This window comes from Seriola lalandi, unplaced genomic scaffold, assembly GCF_002814215.2.
Source record: "Seriola lalandi dorsalis isolate HSWRI2012SDOR001 ecotype SW California unplaced genomic scaffold, Sedor1 jcf7180002054972, whole genome shotgun sequence".
Taxonomy (NCBI): domain Eukaryota; kingdom Metazoa; phylum Chordata; class Actinopteri; order Carangiformes; family Carangidae; genus Seriola; species Seriola lalandi.
In genome coordinates, this window is record NW_019525660.1 from 1,485,075 (window position 1) to 1,494,167 (window position 9,093).

A 9,093-nucleotide genomic window follows, 5' to 3' on the forward strand; every position below is an offset into this window, starting at 1 on the left:
CCATCTGCTGTGCTACCAAACCCAGAATATTCTCATGTGAATGAAACAAGATTTATGTGTTGTCATTCCACCTGTGAAAATTCAGTCAGATTTGTAGTATCCTGCATACCTAAATCAAATACTTTTAATTCAAGAAAGGTCATTAAGAATGGTTTCAAAACTATACTAGTCAAGAGCCATCTGCACCTTTTGTTTAGGTTTTTGAATTTAAAGTATTGTAAATTTATTCTGTAAATGCTCTTCTAACTTGTGTTTATGTTTAAATTCATGTATCATAAGCAAAATCATCCAGATACATTCATAATTTTTTTTTCTCTTATCTGGCATTCACTTAGGCGCTTTAAGGACCTTTATTTACCTTATTGTCATAAATCATAAATTCTTCATCAAATTTAGAGGTTCTCATCTCTGAAGTTACCAAGCAAAATAGCTTTTATAACACTTTATAAAAACAATATAAATAATAATAGAATTTTGTGTGACTGAGTATGTCTGTTACATCTCTAGCAAATTTTAAAGTGTTCAAAATTATGTCTTGATTTATTATTATTATTGTAATTATTTTAGATATTATATTCTTTTTTACTGTACATGTTTTTTGTTTTTTGATGTTGTATTGCTTTATGTTGTATTTTTTTAACGATTGGTTGAAATGAAGGGGAGGACTTTGTACGGGAACTTCTGTGCAACTAAACCAAACTAAACTAGAGCTTGCTGGCTGTATCTTGCACAGAACTGCAAGAACTTGTAACTTCGAACTGACCTACCTACCTACCTGCCAAAGTACTCAAAATCCCTCTGTAGAAGTTCCCTCTACTGTGTCTCCAGGACGACTTTGCCATGATGACGCACACACAAGGTGAAAACAATACCAATATCTGGGCTGTGAGGAAGATTTGGACACTTTAGCTGCACTATGGAAGTGAATCTACTTTTATCATCCTCTGCTGCAGTGTTTGCCCATGAGAATTTTTATTTCTCCTTTGGGCCACACACATAAACATGCAGGCTGTTTAAATCGGCAAGTGGGTCATTTTGACACATCTGAAGCTCGATACAAAGCAATTAAATTCATGAGATCAAAACTGCTATTCATGGGTGCATATTTAGCATTTTCACTCAGTTCCTGGAATGAGGCCTTTATGTCAAACTGTCTGTGTAAAATGGTGACAGCAGCCTGCCAACTGGTGTCCTGTCTCATTATCTCACACCTTCCTTGAACTCATGTTGATAAAGAAAACTACCTGACATCCCCAAAGTCAGATGAAGGGACTTTACTGTTGGATATGTAGTCGAAAGATCCGAAAAAGATTTACAGGATTTAAACAACATGTTCTCACTCCCAACTCGTCATATACAGGCGCCTGGTCAGGACCCCTTGGTGTCAGAGTCCTTAAAAAAAATTGCAGGGAGGAACAGTGTAGGAACCACAAGAGTTGTGATTGGTGAGCATGGGCTGCATGTATTTTCCAACACATTTCTAATGCTGGTAGAGATTATACAGATGGAAGACTGTGTGAATCATTTAGAGAAAAGGCTCAGCTGTCTTCTCCTGTTCAGTAACACACATCCGACAAGGCTATTTCCACTGCAAACCTTTGCCTAACGGCATCCCCCACTCATTATTCATGAATGAAACAAGGTAAATTGGGCAACCACACAGAAAAGACTCTTATTTGGTAATGAAACAAGGCAGACTTTCCCATTGTACCTCATATCACTAAGTGAAGGAAACGATGTAAATGAAATGAAGGCAAAATATGTCCCCTTTCTCGTATGATGCACCCATTTAGAGGTGCAGAGGGCATAAATACACCTGAAATACAATGCTGAACTATACATATAGATAAAATTACAACTATCAATCAAAGACTGTGCAGTAGGTGTCAACCGTGGAAGTCCCAGCAGCCAGGCTAACCACTCTGTGAAGCTGTACTCGGGCACAGTGGTTCTTTTAGTTCACAATGCTCACAATTAAAGTGTTGGTGTTTAGCAGGTTATATTTACCATGATCTCCATCTCAATTTAGCATAAAGCTAATTAACACCAAATGCAACTTAAAGCCTAGGCTGATGGGAATGTCATTAGTTGTTAAGCAGGTATTTGGCCAGAAACTAAAGTTCTATACAAATTCTCTTGGGGCTATTAATGTTTGCTTGCAAACTTTCAAGGCTATCTGTTGTTGAGGTATTTCAGTCTGGACCAAAGTGGTGGACTGACCGACACTTCCATAAAGCCAAGCAGCTAGCTAAAATTATGTTGCAGGAGGTCAAAAAACTTAAGAATCTAATGGACCGTAAACATTTTTATCCTTTAGCACCAAGGTTACAATTCAGTTTTAGCTTCAGGTTTAGTTTTTGTTTTGATAGATAGTAGGGGAGCTTATAGTTTGCCCTGCAATATTCAGGTGTTCAGCCGTGTGTCCTTTAGCAACATGGTGTGAACCTACCTGTGTCATACCTGTCATATTAGCCCATGTGTCTTCATGTAAAAAGTCCTTGGAGGGCTAAAAGTTATTTCGCTCAGTCAACCTTTGTTCTTTCTCTCTCCACCTCATCCAGTGCTTGGGGGTGGGGGGTACATTTTGAAGAGAAAGTTAGAGATGTGAAGTGGAGCATTCAGCCATTGTCAGTTTGTCACTGTCAGCTGGGCCACCAGAGAGTGTCACCCTGCATGGCGAGAGGGGGTTGACACAAGGAGGTCGAGGTATTTCTAGTTTCTCATCTCCCATAGGAGAAGGCATCATGTCAGGAAACCGCATGAGCAGAGAGACAAGCAAGGAGACGCTCTGTGGGTGTAAACGATGCATTTTTCATCACACAGCGTTTATGGTGGCCCTGTTAAGCTCTGTGGGAAGAACGCATCAGTGCAGGAATTTACACCTGTGTTTGCCCACTATTTCCAAGAGGTCCCTGAGGAGGTGGACTTCATCCCCATTCTAAGAGGGGTTAAAGCAGTTGTTTGTACACCTGCAAAACAGTCAGAGACTTTAACTTGGCACTTTTTTTTTTCACAAGATTACATTTAGAGCATTGGAAGGGTCAGATTTGTCTTCCATGTTATTACAATTTGTTTTCCTACCTGCGAGCATATTTATACAGGAATACTCTCCAGATTGTGAGGGGGTTGTGAGTGCACATGTGCATGCAGTGATGCGTGCGTCTCACACTTGTCTGAGACACGACTTCCCACATCTAGGCGGTTGCTATGGAAACAGTCCCACAAGTGTAAGAAACACTCCATCACTAAAGTGATTTGGTGCAGATAGAGAGCAGCTCTGAAAAACACACTGGTTTTTCTTCATGCTTATATTTCACCAGACTCTCGGGAAGCAACAGTTCATCAGTCAGTCACACTCGGAGTATACACAGTTAGAGGTTAGGGGCAATGACAGATAGTAGGGAAATGCAGTGGCTGATACAGTTAGTACTACAGCTGTTGGCATCATGTAGATACAGTAACTCCACATGACAAGACTGTAATTTGAAAAAGTTCAGAGTGAGCTCAGCTGAGGGAAGGAGCAGCATCACTGAATGATTCATCTATTCAAAGAAGAATACACAATATTCAATAACTGTTAATACTGTGATATGTGTAGTCACTTTAAATGAATAGAAGATCAAAATGACTGTCTGGATACACCAATATTCAGATTAATCAATTAATATTTTAGAATTTCTCTTAGAGTGGTAGATACATGGGATATTTTACATGGATGACTTAAACTTTCTCTCAAAATTACAGAAATGTTGCCGTATTTTAACCCAAAACGTGTTTTTATAATGTACAATATAGAGTAGTTAGACTTAAAATTAATAAAGTTAAATTCTGGTACGTTTACGCAGGAAAAACACATATAAAGACAATGAGTACCATTTGAAAATATTGCATATTGGTGAATATAGCTGAATGGTGATAACCTGTACGCAACAATCCTAAACAACAACATATAGTTGTCACTGCCTTTGAACACCACCTATATAACCGGTGGTAAATCTTGCACATTTTGGTTTCTGGCACTAAAACTTCTTTGTTAAGGTTACGGAAGATTGGTGGTCACAGTTCAAAGAAGCAAACATTTACCACTGGAGACAGAACGCAAACCACAGTCTCCAACAACTGCAGATCTCTTAACGTAAACAAAGGTTGTTACATTTGAACAAATGACCTATGTCATCATTTTCTAAAAACTGTCATCACCTAAAGGTGAATCAAGGGATTCCAATTTACAGTGTGCTGTTCTGCATTCAAATTAAATTAATATGTGCTCACTAATGGGGTTTTAAAGCCCAGTGTAAATCAATAGGGAGACTTTATGTACACATCACATAACAGATACTGCAACAATTCTATTTCTTTTTAAATGTCTATATTCATCTGTACTACAGCATTGCTAAACTGGCTTAATTTCATCTCAAGGCCCCTTAAATTGTGGTCTTACTGTGTCTGACAGTCTGCTCCGCCCTCCTGTTGTTTTGTAACATTACTCTCATCCAACCACTAGATGGTAGCAGAGTAGCTCTCTTAAAATGGCCCTACATCCTTCTCAGAGCTCCAGGTGCTGCCACTGAATTCTCCTCATTAATAAACCACTGCTTCTACTGAAGCAGCTTCTGTGAGTTTGTTCAGCTTCCACTGGGACATTCCTGTAGCGACTGACTGGAGCGGATCATTTTACTCTGCCACATACCGATGTTGAGCTCCTTTTGCTCACGTGTTCAGGGTCAGTGGTATGCAGCAACATTGGATATATATCTAATGTGGCTGCAGGATATTTTAAGCTCTACAACCACTGTCAGCCTGAAATGTGATATTTTCATAGACAGCTGTAAATACAGTGAAAAGAGGTAAAAACAAAATTTAATTTAATGATTCTAATGCTTCTAATGGTTTGAAGATTGAGATCAGTCAGGTCTTAGGTGATCAAACAGAGCTGTGCAGCCACAGTGATGTTCTTACCTTGATGTTCTGTTTTAATTTCTCTAGATGGCACTGTTTTCTTGTTTATGGTGGATATTGGTGCTCATACTGTAGAGGACTATGCTTTGTAGTGTAGAATAAAATGTATTTTTCTCTTTCTGTTAAATAAAACAATGTATAATGTGTGAGGAGTTGAATTTTTACGTTTTTCACAGAAACTGACCAAGCCTCTGTGTTTGTGCTAAGGCTAAAAAGTGTATGTCCCAGGACTCCTGTACTGCACACGCATAACTATGAAGTTGTTATTGTTCATTTTAAAGTGGGGAAGACACAACAAGCTTTCTTCTTGAAATTATATCAATGAATAAAACTGTTTTACACTAAGTATCTCTGCTGATACCTCCATGCCAAACACAAATTTTTGCAGCCTCCTCCTATTAGTAAAGCTTATTGGTTTTATTAACTTTAACAACATTTGACATGTCCAGCTTTCTTAAAATCTTTCATAGTTTTTAATTTGAATCTTTAATTTGTAGCTATAATAGCAGATGTGAGATCACTGTGACAAGAGAGGTTAAGAATCCATTAAGGCTTAGAACGTGACTCCTAATTAATGATTAAAAAATGTATTAAAAAATAAATCATTTGATGCAAATGAACACAAGCAAAGTAAGAGACTCACAAAAGGAATAAAGCAAATACACAGTCAAAAATCACCTGACAATGAAAAAAGTCAAATTAAAACCAGGTGGAAAATGAAAACCAGGGGGAGAGCATCTTCCTGCCGGGGCCTGAAGACACAGCAGCTCTGATCCAGACAGTTGTGAATTTGAAAAAGGAAGTCTGCATTTCCTCAGAACTTTTGTAGTTGATGTTGTAAGAATAAAATCAATGTTACAAGTGGCATTTTTGTGGAGGTTTTAGATGTTGCTACCCAATAGGGAGCATACTAAGGGTGCAGCATCTGAGATGTCAGATGTCATAGGTTTCAGATGGGACTTTTGAAACAAGGAGTAGGTGCCACTCACGGGAAATTTTGGGGTTGGGAAGCCTTGGCTGAGCGGGCATCCACCAGTGATCAAACACTGAGATGGATCAAAAAGCCTGGGGCAGAATCATTCCTAAACAAATGCTGTTTAAATACAGGACAACCCATGGAACAAAAAGATTAAAGCTGGTGTAGCCTTACCTGGTTAAGGTCCTTCTAACTTATTTGTGTGAGGTTTTTGGACTGCCGCACTGTAACGTTCATCCCTGCCTGCTCTCCCAACATAGGTGAGGTTCACTGTGTGTGAATGTGTGTGTGTACATGCGCTTGCTGTGCCCACTCGGGCACCATGGGGTAACTTCACTGCGAGTTATTTTCCCTTACCGTTGCTGCTCTGCTTGCGTTTTGAGACTTTTACAGTGTGTAATTATTGTCCCCGCTCTCTCACAGCAGCAGGTACATTACATGAGAGGAGTGCTTTCACCCAGACCATTCGTATTGGGCTTGGAGGAGGAAAAGGCTATGGTGCAGTTTATTTTATCTCTAAATCAGTAGATAGCAACGCTGTCCGTTTCAATTTCAACTTCATATTCATGATAATAAATATGCAATTCAATTAGATGCTAATCTGCTTGAGAAAGAAAAAGGAAAACATTCAGTTACAATAACCATCCCCTTATAATGATAAGTTTGACCCAGAGAGATGTGATCACGAGGAGTGGTTTCCACTGCAGTTATAACAGCAGTGAATAAATACTGGAGGCACTTCTTTGGACCTGTTTCAGTGATATTTAGCAGTTTTAATAGCGCTGCTGATAGTTTGGCATTTTCTTAATGCTGAGGTTAATGAGTGTCTGTGCTGCCCAGAATTTCATGCTACGAAAGATTCACACTGACATTCTCTCTCTTGGCCTGAAGTGTGCAATGAAACTTGTATAATTAAGAAAAAAAATTAAGTATTAATTAAAATGATTATACTAACATGGTCAGGGCATTTATAAGTGAACGTCTCAAATTAATAACACCTGCTCTTCTGTACAAAAATGACAGAGACTGTTTGTAATGTAGAGACATCAGACACACAGAAGAACAGCAACCTGATTTTTAATTGGGAGGAGGGTGTGTGTGTAAAGATATTAATCAACAGCTGATTGCATGATACAGAACAGAAATTGATTTAATTTCAGTTTGAAATAATAAAGTGTTATAAAATTATTATCATTCTCATAAGAATATTGTAATGAAAAAATCAGAGCCGAGGGCACCAACATGTCCAGAGACAACCCTGATGATTGATTCCTTGATGTATGTGACTGAAGCAAACAGATAAGCAAACATAACCTAAGATGACATAGAAGTGTATAAAAAGTTGCAGTAAGCTTCTGTCAGCCACTGTTTAGGAGTCAGTGAAACATTTTCTGAAAACACAACCCAACTGTTTGTGGTTTTTTTGGGCTCGTGATGCCAGGGAGGCTGGAGACTACTGGGCATAACCATTTGATTGAACCCACCGCACCCTAAGGCTGGTCTCAGTCATTTCCTTTCTGGCCCGCTCTGTGTGCCTGCGCAGCCCAGTCCAGGCTGTTCCTGTTTGGATTCCTGCAGGAATGGGTAACATTGACCATGGAAGATTTTGTTTGGAGGCTTGCCTCAGCCACGGCGGTGCCACATTCCTTCCTCTTCCTCCTTCACACAGACTGAAGAGGTAAAACCCTGTCTGGAGATTCATATGAAGAGGAAAGAGCTCTTTTAGATAGGAAAGCAAACATGCTGGTGGAAACTTATTCCATCATGTTTCAAAAGCATTTATCTGCTCTGTGAAGCACTGCCTGTATAGAGTCACTGTCTGAAATCACCTGGAAAATTTGTGTTTTTCAAAGAGAAACAGAAAACATCTCTTTTACATAATAAACTATTGCTGGCACCAGGCTGGTGTAACCAAGCCAAGTCACTCTTGGCCAGTTGTTAATGTCTTATGTGGTAGTCTGTTATTTTATTGTCAGCATTTATTTTTTACAACTAAAGGGTTGCAAGGGCAGTGTACAGTGTTTTCCACAAAAATAGCAGCTTTGATCCAGTTGCTGTGACTCAAAGTCACACTGACCTGAAGAATAGAAGCAAAATTATTTATTTCTTCCTCTCAGACTAATCACACTAATTCATTTCATTCTGACCTCGGCTCCATTTCTGCCATTAAAACTTGATTTGTATCTCCACCACATCACGTCCCTCTATTAGTGACATTTCCTTTGAAACAGTCCTGTCATCTTTGCAGGGAAGTTTGCAGGATGCTAAGAGTTTCTGGCAGGTTCAAATTTATAGCCATTTCACTTGTAAAAGAATTGTACTTCGACTAAGGCCAAGGCTCCCCACTGATCATTTTATGCTCATGGCCATTCCTCTATGCAGCACCAAAATAGCATCTCCTTCAAAAGGAATGGCAGGACTAACTTTATTGCTTTAGCTGTTATCTTGGACGTTAAGACCTCAATAAATAAATCATCCCCATCAGAGCACTGTGTAACTTAAAGTATTAACAGGAAACATTTTCCGCATAAATAAATGCCTGTTTTGTTGCACCTGGTGTTATAAGACTTTTATTACAAGTTCATGGACTATAACAGTTCTACATGGGCTTATGAACATTTTCTGTCTAAACACCTACAATAAGGGGGGGATTAACTCGCTAAGATGATGAATGATGAATGAATATATATGATAATGAATTTTACATTTGCTGAAGCAAAAAGATGGTATTTTGAAACTAGAAAGGATTATACAGTATCAAACCCATAAGATGCAACAGTCTGTGGTCACAGGCTTTAACATCAAAGGAATGATGGTCACCAAAGTTGTTCCCTAATAAAAACAATGATAATAGTGATAATGAAGAAAGATGCAAACTTTCATTGCATAGCATTTAGATGAACACAAAACTTTGAGACAGCCAGTGTTTGTGTTTCCCTCCCAGTGTGTTGTAAGACATTGAACTCTAAAAGTGATTTGTATAGTATATTATAGATCTGGCAGCAGGACGAGGACAACAATACTTTTTTTTTTCAAGTTAATGCAACTGAAATTGGCCTAATTTTACCCAAGAGGATCTGTTTCCTTGTCATCAAGGGTACTGCTCATTTTGACCAGTATTTCTTAAATCTTACAAGTTCCCCAACTTTATGGAAGTG